Source organism: Rhinatrema bivittatum, chromosome 4 (genome assembly GCF_901001135.1).
Source record: "Rhinatrema bivittatum chromosome 4, aRhiBiv1.1, whole genome shotgun sequence".
Lineage (NCBI taxonomy): Eukaryota > Metazoa > Chordata > Amphibia > Gymnophiona > Rhinatrematidae > Rhinatrema > Rhinatrema bivittatum.
Window position 1 is genome coordinate 331,748,284 of NC_042618.1, and position 21,257 is coordinate 331,769,540.

The 21,257-nt window shown below is 43.0% G+C and overlaps 1 protein-coding gene across 3 annotated transcripts in view; it reads left to right on the top strand.

The window, feature by feature from the left end:
* Positions 1-21,257, top strand: part of SEPTIN9 (septin 9) — a 612,883-nt gene that overhangs the window by 355,396 nt on the left and 236,230 nt on the right. The gene's annotated exons all lie outside the window — the stretch shown is intronic.

Below are 21,257 nucleotides of genomic sequence, written 5' to 3' on the forward strand. Positions count from 1 at the left end.
ATTCAGGTCTTTGAGATGCCTGTTATGTCTATAGCTTCGTTATGTGCCATACATTATAACTCTTCAGTCTTAGTTTTTAGACTGACTTATAAATTTAGAATATGTATTTTTATTTTTAATCATAACCAGATTATTAGCTGCTGATACAGGTAATCTTTCGTTTTTTCTCTATTGAATTCCGCCTGGCCTATTTCTAGGATTGCTATCTGGCTCCAGATTTTCAGGTCAGGCTTATCCAGTCCTGGAATTTTTCCCCACCACCTGCAAGAACTTGTGCTTCTACTTTTCTTAGATAGATCAATAGGGACACCAGAACTGTAAGTTCATGCAGGCAGTGGGCTAAAACCAGATCGACTTGTCCTGAAAATTTGGAGCCACTTGGTAACCCTATTTCAGCCTTTACCACAATCTTTCTATTGGGATATTCTAACTTCCCTGCCAGTATCCATAGATGTTTCAAGCAATTCGGACACATGTCAGAAGGAATTGTTGCTTCTGTGTAGGCAGCTCTGGTATGCTGAGGTCTGGCTGCTTTGCCTCTGAGAGTGACTGTAGTTTAGGGGAGGGGGTTCTTTTGGCTCCCATAATGTGTATTCTCTTGTCTCTGCCCTGATCTCTGAGGACCTCGTGGAGCAGGCTTCTTTGTTTGACTGTTAGCATTGATATGGAAGCCTGCCAAGTCCAGTCATTAAGACTCAATATGGTCTTTCAGAGCTGAGGAGCATCTTGACCAGTGGTGAGATTTCTGTAACAAAGATTTTTTTTTATTTATTTTGATATTCCGCTTTTTGCAGTACTTCAAAGCAGATTACATTCCGGTACTTCCCTATCCCCAGAAGGCTTACAATCTAAGTACAATCTAAGTACCTGAGGCAATGGCGGGTAAAGTAACTTGTGCAAGGTCACAAGGAGTGGCAGTAGGACTTGAACCCTGGTCTCCTGGTTCAGAGCCCGCTGCTCTAACCACGTCTTCACTTCACTAACCACTAGGCTACTCCTCCACTCCTTTTCTTCACTCTTAACTTCCCTGCTGGTCCCTTCTTTTACTAATATGTATGTAAACAACTGAATTTGTGCCATGCTATAAGTAGAACCATCTGGCTCCTCAGCTGATTATAAAATTTGCATTGTGAGGTAATGGTACTAATACTGGATTGGGATGATAATATTAGCCCACCAAAATATGTGCTGGGGCTTTCTATGAAACAGTGGTCCCAATGCCTTGTTTCAAAGAAAGGATATTACTATCTCTCATACACTTTGGGGCGGATTTTCAGAGCCCTGCTCGCCTAAATCCGCCCAAAACCGGGCGGATTTAGGCAAGCAGGGCCCTGCGCGCCGGTGAGCCTATTTTACATAGGCCTACCGGCGCGCGCAGAGCCCCAGGACTCGCGTAAGTCCCGGGGTTCTCCGAGGGGGGCGTGTCGGGGGGCGGGCCCGGTCATCGCGGCGTTTCGGGGGCGTGTCGGCAGCGTTTTGGGGGCGGGTACGGGGCATGGCTACGGCCCGGGGCGGTCCGGGGGCGTGGCCGCGCCCTCCGTACCCGCCCCCAGGTCGCGGCCCGGCGCGCAGGAGGCCCGCTCGCGCGCGGGGATTTACTTCTCCCTCCGGGAGGCGTAAATCCCCGGAGAAAGGTAAGGGGGGGGTGTAGACAGGGCCGGGCGGGTGGGTTAGGTAGAGGAAGGGAGGGGAAGGTGAGGGGAGGGCGTTAGAGGATTCCCTCCAAGGCCGCTCCGATTTCGGAGCGGCCTTGGAGGGAACGGGGGTAGGCTGCGCGGCTCGGCGCACGCCGGCTATACAAAATCGATAGCCTTGCGCACGCCGATCCAGGTTTTTAGCAGATACGCGCGGCTCCGCGCGTATCTACTAAAATCCAGCGTACTTTTGTTTGGGCCTGGAGCCCAAACAAAAGTAGGCCTATTCGCGGAGTATGAAAATCCGCCCCTTTGTGTTTGATTTCTAGACTGTTCTCTTTTATTGTGCCTGTGGATAAAATTGTTTATAATTGAATCCCTTTATTTGGCAGAGGTTTCCACACCGTGCATAGTACCATGTGACAACATTAATCAACCAGAAGTCTTTAGCCTCTCAGATGAGGTGGTGGAGGCCAAAACAGTAATAGAATTCACGAAAGCCTGAGATGAGCACAAAATGATCCTTAGTTATAAAGATGTGAAAGAAAAGCCAGGGATCAAGAGTGGTGGGCGGCATTACAATGGGATGTAAATTGGGAAGACCAGATGGACCTCATGGCCCTCTTCTGCTATCATATTCTCTGTTTCTGTATTTCATCAGCTTTACCGTAAAACCATCTCAGTGAATTAAGATGGGGGTTTTTTTCCACATACAAACCAATAAGCTCTGTCAGGCCAGTTAGACTGAGAAACAGTACAGTTTCAGTCATAGATAATTACAAACTGTTGCATCTTATTTCAAAGCTTTGTAGGCCAAAAGGGTCAGAGAGTTTGGCTCTTGATTTACCATGCTTATTCCACCCCATGATTTAGCTATGGGCTTTCCCATGCAGGGAACTGTGTGCGTCTTCAGCGGCAAGGGAAGAAGAGGAACACAGTGGGTTAGTAGCTTGTGACCAGCTGCCCACATTTGCTTTGTGTTCGGTTGCTGGCTTTTTTTTTTTTTCCAGAGAGCCTCAGCTGTTTATAACAATGTGCGGGTCTCGTGCTGTTTTATTAGCGCAAAAAAAAAAAATCAAAGCAAAACCCAAGAGCAGACGTGGCCCCCTTTGCTTAATGGCATATAATAAAGTGTGCTGTGACTTGGTAGAAGGAGAAAGGAACAATCGCTGGCAACTTGGATCTCCGTTGCTATTACATAATAGCTAAGGGAGACTCAGCATAACCTAAAAGAAAGTGAGGCAAGTCGAGTGTTGTTTCTGTGGGGGTCGGAGTGCATTTTTCACTTGTAGCACCAACACGCACGTGTTTCGGGTTCAATATTTAATTTTGGAAGTCAAAAATCAAATTTGAACACAGTCTTAAGTTGTTGGAACCTGAGCTAATAACCCCTCTCCCCCCCCCCCCCCCCACACACACACTGGCACAGGAAGCAAACCTGAATGAAGGGAAAGGATGTTCTAGAGCAAGGGATCATGATGTGAGGCTCTGAGGGATTAGACGGAGTAGAAACGAAAGAAAAATATACTTTTTTTTCGTGGGGGAAAAAAAAGCGGTGGAAGCATGGAATGCCCTCCTGGGGAGAGGTGGCTGCAGCTAAAACAGTAACGAAGTTTTAAGAGGGCACGGGCTAACTAAGCACAGAGGATCCTTGGTTGATAGAGAGAGCAGAAAGCCCCACCCCCAGCAGCACGGGTTGAAGGGTGCACCGTACCATCTCGCCTGATTCATCAGTGGGTGTTGGGGCTGCCAGAACGTATGGCAAAGAAGTGAATTTGTGGTGGTGAAAGTCATAGCAGTAACACGGGCAACCAGTTGGTTGGGTTGTCTGATAGGTTGCAGTGGTAGAATGAGCAGCAGTTGGGTCATTCTAGCAGACTGGATACAAGCTCTGTCATTAACGCTAAGTCCTAGTGGAAATGCAGGTGCTCGCGTAGCTGGGGGTGCCTGGAGTCTATACAGGGGACGTAGGAAGCTGGATGTTTGGGCAATGGCCACACTAGTATTGCTGGCTATTTTAGATTATTAAAGAGCTTTGGGGTTAGGCATGGAAAAGGTAGGTGCTGGAGGGAACTAAGCGGGGATCTTGTATGCTCTTCTACCTCAGATGGTGGAGTACAAAGGAGGAAGAGAAGACTGTCCTGCATAAGGAGAAATCTTGCAGGTGGTCACACTCTGTGGCTGGCATGGATCTGGGGCCGAATAACTGAGCAGAATGGATGGGGCAGATGTCTTTTTGTTTCCCTTGCTACAATCATAGCAGAAGTTGGTCACTGCAGCATCAATGTGCTTTTACACATTGGTATCAGCTGTTTATGTCCTTGAGTGATTATCACCAATATCGGTGCATGAAAATCCTTACACAACATGCTCTGTGCCAGAATGTACGGGGTCCCCTGTTGCCAGTAATGTTCACTGGAGTGCCTTCAGCCTTCCCCAAAACCTAAATATTCTGACATCTTTTCAATGTTAATCAGTTAATGGAATAGGCTAGAATTGTAGAGATTTGTTGTACGCAGATTTTGAGCTGCAGAGAGATTTGAAGGCAGACTCTCATGCGTTATTTATTTTTTTATTTATATTTTGTTTTTCTGGCACTTCAAAGCAGATTACATTCAGGTACTGTAGGTATTTCTCTTACCCCAAGAAGGCTCACAATCTGTTTGCACCTGAGGTGATGGAAGGTAAAGTTACTTGGCCAAGGTCACAAGGAGTGACAGTGGGACTTGAACGCTGGTTTCCCTGGTTCATAGCCCCACTGCTCTAACCACTAGGCTACTCCTCCACATGGGCCCAGTCCTCCCAGCAAGGACACAAGAAAGAGACCACTGGGAGCTGTGGTCATGCAGAGGCATCCATCCGTGATGTACAGTGTGGAAAGACCAATCTGGATCTGTCATTGTGTAGTTGCATCTGTTGTGAAGAAAAGGCTTTTGTAAAACTTTTGCCCTTGACTCATCATTCTTGGTGGACTGGATATTAATAGCCTGCATTTATAGACCCTGACTATCTCTATCATTCTCCCTTGGAAGGGTATAAATGGGATTCATCCAGACAGGAAACCCTACTCTAAACTGTGTAGATCTAGTACTAGCCAAATATATTGTTATTTTCCAAGGGATGGCATTGTAGTTGTCCTTACAGAAATTCATTTAGATCTGTTTTCACTCATTTCAATTATATCTGCCGTCTTCCTCTCCCTGATGCCATGACAAGACCTGCACATCTGGATGACATATCCTGCTATATACTTCATTCCTTCGTATTGGGTAATTGGTGCCTAGTTTATTCCCAGTGCTTACAGATTGGAAATATGCATGTTGGAATACCACTGGCTGGGTATAGTGCTTGGAGAAGAGTTGTAAAACGTATTCTCTGCTGTTACTAATTTGATAAATTATAGCCATGCCTGGCTGGCCTACAGCCATCTCAGTTCAAAATATTGCATAGCCCCATTGCAAGTCCTAAGTACATTCCAAAAGAAAGCTCTCTGCTGCCCCTACTGGCCTGACAGGGTTATCTCTGCTACTTAATTTGGTTGGCTATCTTGTTTTTGTTATATGAGAATATTTAAGGTTGTTTGTTTTTGGTTTGTTTTTTTTTTAATTTTCACGTGAATTGGATATTTGTGAAATGCAGCAGTTTGATATTACCGGAAACAATGATCTTTCTTTCAATCAAAAGAATAGCTGCAAGCCACCCAACTGCCACTCAAGCTTCCCTTGCATTTCTCCACAAAATTTCTAAAAATAAAATACTTGCTGTAAAAAATGTAATTTTTGTGTGATCACACAATTTTTTTGTCATGTGGGAGGTATCAGTATTTGTCATTATTATTATTTTTTTTGGTCTGTTACTGGTTATTTTAGATGAAGGGAGCATGAGAAAACTAGAATAAATATTTCAGACCCCCTTCCCAAGTGGTGGCATCTGTATAAATGACTCTACCTGACCAGCGTAACTGTACCCTGTTGCCCCCCTCCAGCTGTATCAGATCAATAAATATTTTCTTATTCATCCCGAAGGAGTCAGAGGAAGCCCACAGTCAATGGGCCTGCTCTCTTAGGAATGCATTCTTCACAGGCTGGTGGCTGAGCAGCAAGGAAGTGTTCCTGTAAAAAGCCTCAGAACCGGTAGCTAATAGAAGTTCTGTGGCATTTTCTAGGAAACATTTTGTAGCTCACCGATCTGCCAATATCAGGGTAATTTGCAAACCTCAGAGAAAATTCACCTTTAAAATGTCTCCGGGGAAATCCATCTATTCCCAAAGGTGCCTGCATTTTACTGTGGATGCAAGGAACTGTTGTATTTTGATGCCACTGGTAGACATTCTGCCTCTGGTTTAAGCTAAGCTTCGGCCAAAACCAAATCTCTAGTGACCTGAAGTTTTGTTTGTGCTGTGTACCTTTTGCATGAGCATTAATCTAATCTACAACATCGCTTTGCAGAAATCATGTTTCAATGGAGTTCCGTTTATGCCAATTAACTTCATGCAGACAAATAAAACTTAGCTTTTGTATGCGGAAATGATCCTAGGACAAATCTGAGAATGAGATCAGAAGCTGTTTTTTCCAGTTGATTTTTTTTGATTTATATGACATGTATCCTATGAAAATGTCTGGGAAAATCATCCATTTTTTTTCCTTTGCAGCTCACATTTCCAGAACTCAGTTGGCATGTGCAAGAGTAATTAACACTATGTCTGTATCATTTTGCTTGATTGCTATTCCTGATGCTGTCTGTGAATGGAGTGAGGACTTCAAGAGGTGGAATGCCTAATGACAGGGTTGACCTGACCAAGATAATGTAGTAAGCATAGATTTCTGGAAAGAACTTCTAGAATAATGTGTGTCCCAGGTTAGTTTTGTGTTACAGTAATACAGAAGTGGGCAAAGAGCATACCTATAGCATGCTGCCATTGCTAAGGAGGAAAATCGGGATTGTCAACTGTCAGTAAATTTACTGACAATTAGTGGTAAAAAAAAAACATACCCCAAACCATGACGTCCATAAAAATAATTTCATGTCAGTAAAATTGTCCTGAGAAACAGGGCCTGTCTCTATTGCCTTGGGCTCAAATTCTGTGATGCTGCAGTACTTGAGAGATGGGGACTATACGTCAGTGTATTAAGGGGTGAATCTCAGCATAGTGAGGATAATTTTGTAATGGCACAGGTAATTTATGCAGCAGCAAAGCAAATAGATTACAACAGTTTTCTAAGCAAACTTAGGTAATATGTTTCTTTTTTACTCAGGCAGTTGTCTGATTTTTGCATTTAAGTTTCTCCTGGTGGACTTTATTTTATGTTTAAATGTATTTGTAATTGATTTTTTTTGTGCATTTTATTGAAATGGATTTGTATTTGAATGTTTGTATGGTTTTTTTTGTCTTGCTTTGTATTTTTTTTACATTGCATTTGTATTTTATGTAGTATATTTTATTTATGATGTGCCTTGCTTAGAGTACTTTGTAGCATATCAGCAAGTAATAAGTTTTAATAACATACATAAAATATGTACGTACGTTCACGTTGAAAATTCTCCGAATTAACATGCACAAACTCTGTTCTTTGCAGGTTGTAACTTATGCATGCTCTTTTACATGTAGCATACTAAATGATGGCAAAGAAAGATCAAAATGGTCCATCCAGTCTCCCCAGAAAAGTTTTTAGGGTTGTAACTGCTGCTCTGTGCAGGTTATCCTCATGCAACACTGTTTCATCAAAAGTTGCCATAGGTTAACCTGCTTCTTCGTTTCCATCCTCTAACCACTCCCTTTTGAATTCTGTTAATGTTCTTTGCTACCACTTCCAGGCATCCATCATCTTTTCCTTCCTGGCATTGCTCCGGAGTCTGCCCCCTTGGAGCTTCATATCATGACCCCTGGTTCTTAGAAACAGTTTGATTCCTGTGCATTATTAATACCTTTCAGGTATTTTACACACACACTTTTTAAAATAAGTATGCTTGTAAATCCAAACTTTGCCCCAGTGCTGCCCCTCAGAATGCCTGTTTTTTGTGTGCACAAAAGTATGCAAAATAAATCAGGTTAGGCACATGCTTTTATGTACACAAACCCCGGGTGATTTTATAACAAGCCAGTTACGTACATAAAGGTGAATTTTAAAAGCCCAGTGTGCACATTAATTAGGGGATGTGCGAATAAGTCGGGTTTGTGTGCACCAAGCAGATTTTAAAAGCCACCTGGATACCCGTGTATCTCCTGTAGCATGTACATCTTCATTTTTCAAAAAGGGGCGGGGCATGGGTGTTTCAGGGAGTTGTACGCGTAAATACTTTTTTGCCTGGGCATGCTCCAAGGTCCCCTGCTGTGTAAGTTTACTTCTGCTATGGAGGCGGTGTAAGTTATAAAATAAAGAAAAATAGGCAGATCTGCAGGGTTTGAAGGGTTGAGGCTTACTGGGGAGAATGAAGGCTATTAAACTAAGGGGGGTTTGGAAGACCTACACCGTTATTGGGGACGAACTGGTTTAACTGGCAATGCCATTGGCACGTGCTTTTAAAAATCCCCCAGTTTACACGGTAGAAGCGGGATTTGTACACACATGCGCGTGCCCACTTAAACTTCAACGCATGGGTGTGGAGGCAGGCCATTTTATAACACGCGCGTATAATATATGTGCGTTTTATAAAATATGCGCATTTCTACCCTGCAATTTACGCATGCATATAGGCTTCCACCGAAGACATGCAATGCATTGAAAGCGAGTATGTCAATGCATTGAACTTGAGTACCTTTCCTACCTGTTTTAAAAATAGACGCGCTTACATTTTACATGCAAAACGTAGGACCTACTCATGTCTGTCGGGATTTATGTGCGCAGGCCAATTTTAAAATGTGCGCGTGTAAAGGAAATTACCAGTTTTACCAATTAGTCCGCCCAGTTCTTCTCCAGGTTATCGAGAGCCTCCTGGTTCTTCAGCCTGAAATATTTTCAGTTCACCCGGACCTCCCACCTGGCCAGTAGTACACAATAAACACGTTTAGTGTCACTTACCGCCAGATAATTAGCAAGTGTAAAAATATGTGGGTAAGCTGGCAAATGTTCGCACGTAAGTATCTTTTTAAAATAGTAAGTTGCATAAGTGTTGACCCCACCTTGGAATCCCCCTAGGCTGCTCCTTTTTCACTTGCATATACGTGCGTGTGAAAGTGAATGTACGCGTATATTTTTTACTTTTATAAAAAATGGAATATGTGACTAGAAGTTATGTACGTGTATATATGCTAATTTTTATACGTGTTTTGAAAATTCATCTCATAGGTTCTATCCTGCGAAAAGCCTGATTCAAGCCAGACAGATAAGAAAATAGTTATTGCCATATGTGATCTCAATCTGAACTCTGATCAGATTTTGTCTGTCGCCAACCAACCACCACTTTTAGGTTTGTCACAGTTAAGCATGCCTTGAAGCCTTTTATTCAAGACCCGCACTGCAACAATAAGATTTGATCAGGATTTCCCAGGGTGGAGGCACAGCTATCTTGGTATCTATTTTGGTCTTTTCTTCTTGTCCTTTCTTATGTACTAAGGGGCCAATATTCAAAGAAAGCTGAGCATCTGCCCTAGGCACCTCGGTTTTAAATATCTAAAGCAGTTTGGCGAATTTTCAGCTGAAATTAGGCGCCTAAATTTTGGACTGAAAATGTTCCTAATTTTAAACTCCTAAAAACTAAAGCATCTTCATTTAAGCCTGCTATTTACTTGCCTACATTTAGGCACCTAGCACTGAAAATCAGCGGTAAGCACCTAACTTCATTCCCCAGATCTGACCCCGCCCCACCACTCAGGCTCCTAAATGTAGGTGCTCAGCAAGGGGAGATTTTCAGTTTGCCAGCTGTTGGTGCACAACCTTTTAAGTTACACACCTCGATCTTCCCATACACCTAAACTAGTAGTTCCCAAACCAAAAGGAGTGTATGGGTTGGTTTTTTTTTAACCATTTTTCTTTATTGTGGCAAGCACTTTCTACATCTCTGACATAACTTCCCTCTTCCTCCGTCTGCACATTTGTTGCTCTGCACAAGGCCATGCCCAGAATCTACTTCAGGTGTAAGTAACTCCACCTCCAGGATTTTCCGTCTGAGCCACTCAGGTGAAATATGTTACGCTGGCTGGTAGCTGGCTCTGCAGAGCTTAAATCAGGCAGAGGTCTCCCCGCCCCCACTTCCCTCAGTCTGTTTATTGTAAATGAGAAAAAGGGAATCCAAAATCTAATTTCTGCATTCTCTGGTACTATTGTATGGAGAGAGAAAGATTATGAACTTTAATATCTTGTCATCAGTTTCTGAGATTTATTTATTTAATTAAAATATTTATCACAACATTATACTCTAGGCGGGGTACAAAACCCATTAAATAAGTTTTCAGATAACTGACCCACACGACTCTAGCTATAAAATAAAGACTTGCCGTCCCATGTTAAAGATCATGCTTAAATCCGCATCCTTGGTTACCTTATCCCCTAAAATTAGCACAGTAACTAATCCTCGGTTGTTGAACGCCTGTGTGAAGAGCCTGGCTTTCAATATTCTTCCCAAAAGTTCTCTTACAAGAACATCTCCCGCTACCCGCACAAGTCAGAAGTTCAGAAAAAGGGATGGGACTTGGGTGTGGACTGGGCAGGGTGTGGGCTGTCGGGGGGAGCGAGGCCAAGGGATGTGCGCGTGAGTACTTATTTATACGCCCGCCGGGGAGCTCTGCCGCATGACTTTTGGACTTACTCGCCATCCATCGCAGTAGTAAACACAAAGAAGTCTAGGCTAGTCAGCGGGGGTTTCAAGGGATGGGGCTAACGGAGGGAAAGGGAGGCTAATAAATAAGGAGGGTTTGGAAGGCCTATCCTTAAACTGGGAACGAACTGGGAAAACTAGGTATGGCATCGGCGTGCGTCCCTTATAAAATTCCCCCCACCTACGCACGCGTCGCTTTAAAATTGAGCGCACGTGTGCAGCCTGTTTTATAACGTATACGAGCGTATGTTATAAAATGGCCGCGTCTCTGGACGCGAGGCAGCATAACGCGCGTACATGTGCACCCAGACGCCGTGTTAAAGTTACTGCCAGAGGGCTTCTGTTGCAATTTGGGGGAGGTGTCCCTAGGGGTAGGGTTGAGGCTGTGTTTGCATTTACGCACATTCATACATTCGCTTACATTCTTCCAGAAAGCTACCCATAGAATCTGGCAGGTGTAAATGTGTGCGGGTACATTTTTCCTAAGATAATTTTCAAAGGGAAATTACAGATATAGTTTACCTGCACTGGGAAAGGGGGTGTGTGCAATGTTCAAACCGCATTTACCCATGTAAAATCTTTTGATTATTGCCCCCACAAAATTTCCCGTGCCATAACTCTGTATGTCTTAGGGGGTCATTTTTCAAAGCGCATGAGAAAAGTCCCTTTTCGCGTGTGATCATGAAAAAGGGTTGGCGTCAAGACAGAACAGAAGGAGTTGGGGCGGCACCGGGGCGAATCCACGAAGACAGTGTGGATGGCGAAAAAGTAAGGAGCCTTTTCGCTGCCTATTTCGCGCCCAATAGCACCACCTTTTATGATGGCGCTATTGGGTGTGAAAGCCGGCAGCGACGATTGCTCCCGGCTTTCGCAGGCCCGCCCTCCTGAACCGTGCGATTCACGATGCCGCGGTAGGTTAGAAAATCTAGGCCTTAGTTTATCAATCTACTAATCTCTTCGGGGAAAAAAAATTAATACCGTATCTCATTCAACTGCTTTTTCGTGAAGATGAAGCATAGATGATGGAAGTTTTGGCCATGCTTTCAGAGCAACAATTACTTCTAGGCCTGCTAGATAAGATGCAGGTATAAGGTCTGAGCTATGAGCTGCAGGCGACCTTTTCACTGAGATTCCGAACCTGTGCAATATTTATTTAAAAAAAAAAAATGTGGAAGTTAATGCACTGCCCACCTGACCCCACTGGGGACAGGATTACATTACAGCCATTGCCAAAGCAAGAAGATTAAATCTTCTTAAACAAAATAAAAATCATGGGTCAGCGAAATGGTGTTTTACTGATAGTAATTGAAAAAGAAGTTAGGAAGATTTAAAGACAAATGTGGAAACTTACAAAAAAAAAATTCCTGAATCCAGGTTATTATGGTGGATAAACAATGAGTAATCATTCCCAACTCCTGGTGCTCTGCTGTGATTAAGCTACAGGGAAAGATACTGAAGGCTGTGAGGAAACAATTCTCTGCAACCAGCAAACACATTTGGTTTTGATTATTAGTTTTGAACAGAAAACAAGACATTGGCCAGGGATGCAGAACGGGAAGAGAGAGAGAGAGAGAGAGAGAATGCAAAAGAGAAAGCGAGTCCAAACGTGTGCATGCAAAGCCCAGAGTGAAGCAAATGCCAAACATGAGATAATATGGAAAAATTAAACTTCAGTGCAAGTTATTTAAAAATGGGGCCAGCAGCGCTTGTGTTGAACTGTTCTTGTGTGGTGATCGGGCTTCAGTGAAATGTGGTGAAAGAAACTGTGCTGCTATATATGGCCTCGTTTGATTAAAGCCAGGCTACAGAACATTGGAGAGGAGTGTAATGACAGGCCGTTCAGGTCTCTTAATTACTTGACATCATTCTTAATTTTCCACAGAAAACATTTGCTCCTTTTGTCTCAGGCGTGAGTTATAGCTAGATCTTATTTTCCCTCTATTGAATGGCAGAAGATAGACCTTAAGTTCTCATTCAGTGGTTGAAGGGTAAGAGTAAGCTGTGAAGAGTTAGGCAATGATTTAATGTGTGTTATTGACCACCTACAGTGATGCTGATGAGAGGTTCTGTTCTGTGAAAGAGTACATTGTCTCCATGTATGGTCAGAAAATACTAAAACTAGTTCACGTATGTACTGCTGGTATTAGCTGATCTCACGTGGAACTCCCATCAGTAGGTACCAATTTTCTCATATGAGCCTAAATTTCCAGTAGCATGCATACCTGCAGAGTACTTTCATTAAACACACTCAGGTTTACCTAAAAACTTAAAGGTGAATTTGTTAAATGTTGTGCATGTAACACATAGCATATACGCACATAAGTAGCCTCTACGTCCTTATTTCGTATTTTATAGGCATATGTTCACTTTTGTGCACACATATATGCGTGTTAAAAAAAGGTGTGATCTAGGGGCATTCTGGGGCAGGACTAACAGGTGTGTAAGTTACTATTTTAAAAGACGTGCGTACATCTTCCAGCTTACTTGTGTATTTTTACACCTGCTAATTATTTGGCATAAGTGATATTAAATGTGCTTATTGCATAGTACTGACAGGGTGGGAGATCTGGGTGGGCTGGAGGGAGTTCAGGCTGAAGAACCAGGAGAGTCTTGATGACCTGGAGAAGGACTGGGAGAACTGGTGGTCTAACTGGTTAATTTCCTCGATGCGCACATATTTGAAATTTGGCTGACTTACATGTGTAAATTGGGACTTGCATGAGTAAGTTCTAATTTACTTTCATGCATTCAAAATATATATATATATTTAAAATAGGTGGGTAAATTGCACGTGTTCATTGATATATGTGGTTTCAATGCAATGCATGTATACGCGGGTAAGCCTATGTACGCGCATATATTGCATGGTGGGATTACGTGTATTATATAAAATGCACACATATCGTATGCGCGCATTACAAAATTACTATAGCAAATATGAAAGCGGCCATATATGCCACCAAGCACAGTTGTTTGAAAGTTATCCTTCTTGGTTGTTGTGCGTGTCAGATATGCATGCATAACTGTACCTGTTTCAAAATGCTGCAGAGTGTATACACAGAAACAGGATACCGTCTTCCATGCTACGACGTTTGAGATGTCGTGCTTTGTACAAGTCACAGGCGTGCCCCTTCTTTGTGTGTGCAGCGTTATGTGGAATGAAATATTTTTTGCTTGCTGAAACTATGCCGCTGCTGGCTTGCTTGGCTTCTTTTGGGCATCTTTGAGTGGCAACTAAAGTTTTTGAAAATGTAGGTGGTAGTTTTCGATAATGGTGTTCAACTGCAAGATAGCTGGTTATGTTAGAACCGAACTAGATTTTAGGAAATTTTCAGCTGCAAGTTAGCCGGCTATAACATAGCCAGGTAGATTTAACCTTGCAAGCTTTGCATATCGGGATAACAGCTCAATGTAGCCGGCCACTGCTGAAACATGAGCTGATCAGAAAAGTTCTTCCTACCCTTAAATAAAAATAAAATTTTTATTTATTTATTTACTGATTTATTTTTTTTACTGATGTTATATACCGTCATTCAGTGAAAGCCATCACAACAGTTTACAACAGAAACATAAAATTACATCTAATAAAAACTTAAATGCAATTCAGGATAAAATGATTCAAAATAAATAACTAAAAGACAATGTCAAATGATAAATAGGTACTCACAATTAGCCTAGGATAAATTTCTGTAAAGGGAAACATTATAAACAGAGGAAATGAATGTTTGGGATACAACTTGTAGGTAATTTCATTTGGTATCATTATAAGCCTTCCTAAATAGCCATGTTTTGACCTCCTTCTGGAAAGATTTTAGGTTTGGTTGCATGCGAATTTCAACAAGGAGAGTTCCAGATTTTTGGGCTTGCAAGAGAGATTGCCTAATCTCTCACTTGGGTGAGCTGCGCAGATCTTATTGAAGGGATAGACAACAAACCTTTATTGGCCGATCGTAAGTTTCGTTGAGCGTGTATTTTTGATAGCAGTATTAAGCCAGTCTGTCTGTTCTCCATAAATGATTTTATGAAGAATTGTTAGGATCTTATATTCTATTCTAAATTTTATGGGAAGCCAATGAAGTGATATCAGGATCGGAGTGATGGGATCATGTTTTTTTGAATCTGTTAAGATTCTAGCTGCTGAATTTTGGAGAATTTGTAAAAGATGGATTGTGGACATAGGTAGTCCAAGAAAAGTGAGTTGCAGTAATCAATGTTGGCGAAGATGAGAAGTTTGACAGTGAACTAAACTAGAAAAAACACATTGCAACAAGAACAAAAGAAGGCTTCCATAAACTCCAAATGCTCAAACACCTAAAACCGATGCTTCACCTCCATGAATTCAGAACCGTCTTACAAGCCCTCATTTTCACCAGCCTTGACTACTACAACTCACTCTTGATAGGACTACCTAAAATGGCCTTAAAACCACTTCAGTTACTACAGAATGCCGCTGCCAGAGTCCTAACCAGTAAAAAGAAATCAGACCACATCACCCCCTTGCTCAGCAATCTACACTGGCTACCGGTAGAAAAAAGAATAGAATTCAAAGTTCTTACAATTCTACACAATGCAATTCATAAAACAGACAGCACAGCCCTGGACAATGTCATACATATACACAGGTCACTACGTACGACTAGGTCAACAAGTAAACCACATCTTGATGTGCCATCACTACCGCTAGCCAAACTGTCCTCCACAAGAAACAGAGCCATCTCCATCATTGGCCCGAAATTATGGAACTCTCTACCTCAACACCTGAGCTCACAAGAAAACATTAATTTTTTTAAAAAAAGATCTCAAAACATGGCTATTCAGCCAAACATTCAAAGATGGCATAGGATAACACAACAGACCACACCTATTGCATTTCCACTTCGGGCATGCAATATCATTCCAATGACTATCTCACTGACTCACCGAAACCTTATCGATTTTCACCCATTATCAATTTCCCCTTACATGATTTGAGCACGTTATATTGTAGATATTGATTGGATTAAGTTGTTGTTCAGAACCAGTTTCAGTTACTAGCTAAATACTTTAGATGTAACAGGTTGTTGTAATTGTAAACCGGAGTGAAGGCGATTTATGCTATACCTCGGTATATAAAAACTGCTAAATAAATAAAATAAAGTTGCAACACAGATCTGAAATTGGATGGATTCGGAAAAGGTTTTAGCCTCCTTAAGGTTAATAATTTATAATATCCTTCTCTAATCTTTACTGCAATATCTTCCCTTCCCCACCACTGTACACTCTTTCAGCAGCCTAGTGAAAACTAGGCGGGAATATTTAGCTATGGTCTGATGAGATTTTCTAGGTTATTAACTCCTTAGTTAGCTGGCTAAATTTGTTTGAAAATCTACCCCTTAGCCTTTTTAGCGAAATGCAGTTACACAAGGAGGAACTTGCAGCAAAGGCTTCTTTACTATTGCTGTCTAACCTCCTCTTTCCCAGCCTGTAATGATCTGAGAGTCCTTGTAGAGTTAATCATTTGCTTACAAAATCTCACAAAGTCCTCTACAAGTCTTATCGCTGTATTATTACATCAACAGCAATCTGCCTTTATTGCTTGGCCACTTTAGCAACAAACTGAGTTTAAGAGTCTTGTTCAAATGCTTGTTTCATAACCTTACATATGCATTGTAGCTCCATTTTTTTTTTTTACATTATTTTGTTTATTTCACTATAGGTAAAAGCCATAGTAGAAACACATGGTCCATGTTCTGTTGTAGATTTTTTTTTTCCATTATTTGTATGTTTTCCTTCCTAGAGTTCTTTATAAGACAAAAGAAAAAGCCAAGTGAAGGAAAAATAGTGCATAATCTATGAGGTAATAGCAAATTAAAGGATTAGGTTTGTGGATATAAGATTAGATTTGTAGGTATTCTTCCAAGGTGTTTGTTCCTTGGCAAGAGGTAACCACCATTTGCAAAGATGAAGGTCTTTTTCAGATAAACAGTGTCTACCATCCAATTACTATTGCTTAACATGTCTATAGCACTACTAGGCATATGCAGCGCTGGACTGATATATAATGTTACATTTGTGGACCCTTGGGCTGAGGCAGGATTGGCGCAACCTGTAGGAAGGAGCCCTGCAGGTTCCCTCAGTCAGCAGAGAGCCCCGTGGACCAGTACCCCCTCTTAAGCCCCCTTCCTTAGGCCTTGGGTTTCTTGGGGTACCGATAATGAAAGTCTCTTAAGAGGGTGCAGTCCAAAATGTTGGAGGCTGGCTTCCAGGACTTTTCTTCTGGACTGTAGTTCTTCCAAGAAAAGAGAGATTCAATTCTTTTGCCTCTACAGCAGGAATCTAACACCTCATCAACTTCCTATACTGTTATTTCCATTGACAGCCACATCCTGTGGTTCAGGTGGTGCCCTAAAGGGCCATGATAGTACCACTAGCTTGAGTAGCAATCCATGAAGGACACTGTGACTATTCAGTGTTGGTGGTAATTTTAATTGGTATGTGACGGGTCCCAGCTTCTGAAGCATGGGGAAAGGACCAACGTAACTTGGAGCCAGGTACATGGAAGGGAGCCATAGCTGCAAATGCCACACTTTGTCGCCACACTTTGTCTCCAGTTTTGACCTGGGGAGCTGGTCTCCTATGGGTGTCCATAGAATTCTTGGCTCTGTTAGCTGCTTTCTCAGACAGATGATTGATCCGTTCCCATAGTTCATGCAATTCCTGGGCACAGAGTTGAGCCACTGGGGAAGGCACTGTCTCAGGCAGTGGCGGGGAGGCAATGATTGTTTCCCATAGACCAGCTGAAAAGGGGAAAATCCGGTGGCCCCATTGATATGAGTGTTATGGGTGAACTTGGCCCACGGTAGCAGAGTGGCCCAGTTGTCCTGGTGCTTGTTGACATTTGAGCGGAGAAAGGTCTTGAGGGTGCAATTGGTACATTCAACGTGCCTGTTACCTTGTGGGTGATAGACTGTGGTGTAATCAAGTGTAATGCCGAACTTTGTGCAGCGAGAGCACCAATATCGCGCAGTGAATTGGACCCCTTTGTTAGACAGTATGTGCTGAGGCAAGTCGTGCAGGCGAAAGTGTTGCATGTGCCGGACGCGGCAGGCCAGCAGCCAGGCTCTCTTACCCTCTTCTGCCTGCTCCAGCGTCTGGCTCCACTTCCCTCGTGGCTGTGGGCCGCCGTCTCCGTCCTCGGGCCGTCCCTGGCACTCCTGTCTCCACAACTGACTCCTGTGCTCCGCGACGGGGCCTCTCCACGTGGTCCATGGAGAGACGCCGCCATCCCGCGCTGCGCCCCTCCCTAGGCGCACGCATTTCTGTTCTTTTTAAAGGGGCTGTGGTGGGAATCCAACCCGCGGCCCCGGATGAAGACGTCACTAAGCTCCAATATATAAGGCCGGGCTCAGCTCCTGTTAGTCGCCTTTGCAAAAGGTCTCCACGCTGGATGTGTACTTCGTTGACCCCTTGGTGATTCCCTCATGTTCCTGTTCCTTCCGTGTTCCTGATCCTGGTTTTGTCTTCTCCTGGTTCCTGTGCTTCGTGCTACTCAGCTATTCCTATGGACTGACCTTCTCCTTGACCCAACCACCGCTTTGCCTGACTACGCCATTGATCTTCTCCTGAACACGACCACTACTTTGCCTGACTACGTCTCAGATCTTCTTCTGAACCTGACCATTGCTTTGCCTGACCACGCTGTTGATGCTCTCCTAGTCCAGACCTTTGTTCCACCTGACTACACTATGGATCATCTCCAAGGACATGTTTAACATAGAACTATGGATCAGTAAGTCACTAGCTGTTTAAGGGGGGGGAAATCTAAAATGGAATTGTATTTTTTAAGCAAAAGCTTCTTGCTTTACATTGATTGCTTTTAATGAGCAAGTGGTTTACTTTTGCTTTTTAAGGTTTTCTGCTTTTCTTTGCTGTCACCTCCATCCATCTTCCTTCTCTCTAGTCTCTCTTTCTTCCCTTCCCTCCTTCCAGAGGGTCAATAATGTTTTTGGGCATAGTGCCCAGAAACATGCAATATCTCTTTGGGAAATGTGGGGCGCTGGGGAGGTCCCTCTGGCAAAATCCTGCTGCCTCCAGGTCCTGTCTCTCACCCACTCACTTACCAGTCCTCTTGCTAGCACAATCATGAGATCAGCACGACTGGTCTGCAAATTTAGAAATGCACTTGGTGCTGGCATTGTATGGGCAGGAGGAGAGCTGTGCTTGCACGAATGTGATTTTTCCATGTGGCAAAAGTGTTGGTTGTTAATCTCTGCTCTAGCCTCTTCTCCCCCTTCCTTCTTCTAGCTTCTGTCCATTCCCTCCCTGCAGACTCTTTCCTTCGTTGCCTCCTGTTCCCTAACCAATCCTTTCCTTTCTGTATGACCCAGTGACAATTGGTTGCCCTGGGCTGCAGCGGCAAATACCAGTTGCCAATTGTTAAGCACCTTCCCCCCCCCCCCCCCCCCAAGAGTATTTCCATCAATTATGCCACGGTCCAACTTCCTTACAAGCCGATACAGTAAAGTGCCCGCTCTCCCAGCGCGCACACAGGACACTGGCCTGTGCGCGCGATTCAGTAAACCAAAATATTTAAATTAGGGCAGGCGGTAAAAAGAGGCACTAGGGACACTAATGCGTCTCTAGCACCTCTTTTTGGACAGGAGCGCGGTGGCTGTCAGCGGGTTTGAAAGCCGACGCTCAATTTTGCCGGTGTCGGTTCTCGAGCCCGCTGACAGCCACGGGTTCGGAAACTGGACGCCGGCAAAATTGAGCGTCCGGTTTTCAACTCGCGAGCTGCGGGCCGATTTAAAACTTTTTTTTTATTATTTTTTACTTTTTTTAACTTTTGGGACCTCCGACTTAATATCGCCATGATATTAAGTCGGAGGGTGCACAGAAAAGCCGTTTTTACTGCTTTTCTGTGCACTTCCCCAGCGCTGGCAGAAATTAATGCCTGCCTTTGGGTAGGCGCTAATTTCTGAAAGTAAAATGTGCGGCTTGGCTGCACATTTTACTTACTGAATCGCGCGGGAATAACTAATAGGGCCATCAACATGCATTTGCATGTTGCGGGCGCTATTAGTCTCGGGGGGGGTTGGACGCGCGTTTTCAACGCACTATTACCGCTTACTGAATAAGGGGTAAAGCTAGCGCATCGAAAATGCGCGTCTAAATGCCGGTTAACAGTGCGCTCCACCGGAGCGCACTGTTAACCGGAGCACACTGTACTATATCTGCCTGTTTGTTTGCTAAGGTTTGTCCTCTTAAAGTCTGTGCACCTTAGTTTGCTGTGAGTGTAGAGCACTGCTCACATCACGTTGTAATCTCCCCCAACTCATGGTTACCTCATTCATGAGAAGAAAGGGGCACCATTGCCCAAGAGTTACACAAGTACTCACCAACGTCCAATCCCATTTAGAGAGTTAAGCACTATAAAATAAAATACTTCCAGGGGCAGAATTGCCACCTTTCCCTCTTTAATAGCTGGCCAAAATTTGTACTTTTTTCTTTCTGCAAAAGTTGCCCCTTTCCAGCTGGTTTTAGTGAGCAAGTAGAAGACCTTCCCTAAATCTCCTTCTTGGGTTTTTTTTGTTTTTTGTTTTAATATTTACATTCATAAGAGTGTAAGAACCTTTTGTTCCTTAACTGCTGTCAGTTATGCCTCAATTACAGATCCTTTGGCCTGTGCTGGTGTTTTCCTTGGTGATCATCCTGTTGCTATATATAACAAGATTCTGTCATACAAGTTGTCCATCTATTAATCCTTCAGTTCTCCAGATGTCCACATAAGTGCTAGTTTGACAAGAAAGCCATCCTGCAGGGGATGTGGGAGAGCTGGAATAATTAGAAGGTTCTAGTCTGTGTTCCATATATATTTAATGCAGTCCTGCTTTCTTTTGACTCCTCTCTGTATGCTGCTGGCTAGAGATCATTTATTTTATTTTGGGGTTTGTTTTTTTTTTTACTTGGAAACTCAGCACTGGTGAAATGCAGCAGATTTGTAGCAAATGGAAGTAAAGCTCTTCTTTTATCAAGAAAGGAATATATTATGGACCGAGGGTGCATTGGTTTTAACTACTGCGCTCCACCACCAATACATTTCAATTCTGATGAGGTGGAGGGGCGTTATTTCCCCGTGCCCTGTTCCTCATTCCAAATGAATCCGCCCCTTTGGGTTGCAGGCTAATGCAGTTTATGATAAGTAATTCCAGCAGATATGGACAGCTGTTCACTAGGACCTCGATTGACCACCAAAATTATATTATTGTACACTCATTAAATGATCATGACTTTCAGCCACTACTACTACTCTATATTGTCCTAAGTAGTGTCTTTGAAGAAAAGAATGTTATTGAATTTCAGTGTCATTCCACGGAGTGGTCCACTTTTCTCCACCGCATAAGACTGCAGAAACCCAACATGATGGTGCTGAATTGACACCCCCAAATCCAGAAAATGTAGCATTGGGTTTGGCTTACATCCAGATACAAGACCTCTTTCATTCTCCGATATTATATACTTATATATCCCTTGTATATTGTTTCATAGAGCTTGTTACGTAGACCTTGTTACATAGACCTTTGTATATTGTTTCCTAGAGCTTTTAATTTCACATATACCTCTTGTATATTTGTTTTCCACTTTACTTTTACTGTTCGATGTAAGGGCTATGCCCACAAGTTATTAGTTGTATGTAAACCGATACGATGTGCAAACGGCTATCGGTATATAAGAAACTCCAAATAAATAAATAAAATAAGACTAGATAAAAGCCTAGAGAAAGGCACTGTAACAAGTAAGCATTAGAGTTGCCAGCTCATGTAGGTCAATCAGAGTCTATTTAGTCCTGGTTTTGCCTCATTGCATGCATGGAAATGTAGTCCTGCTTCC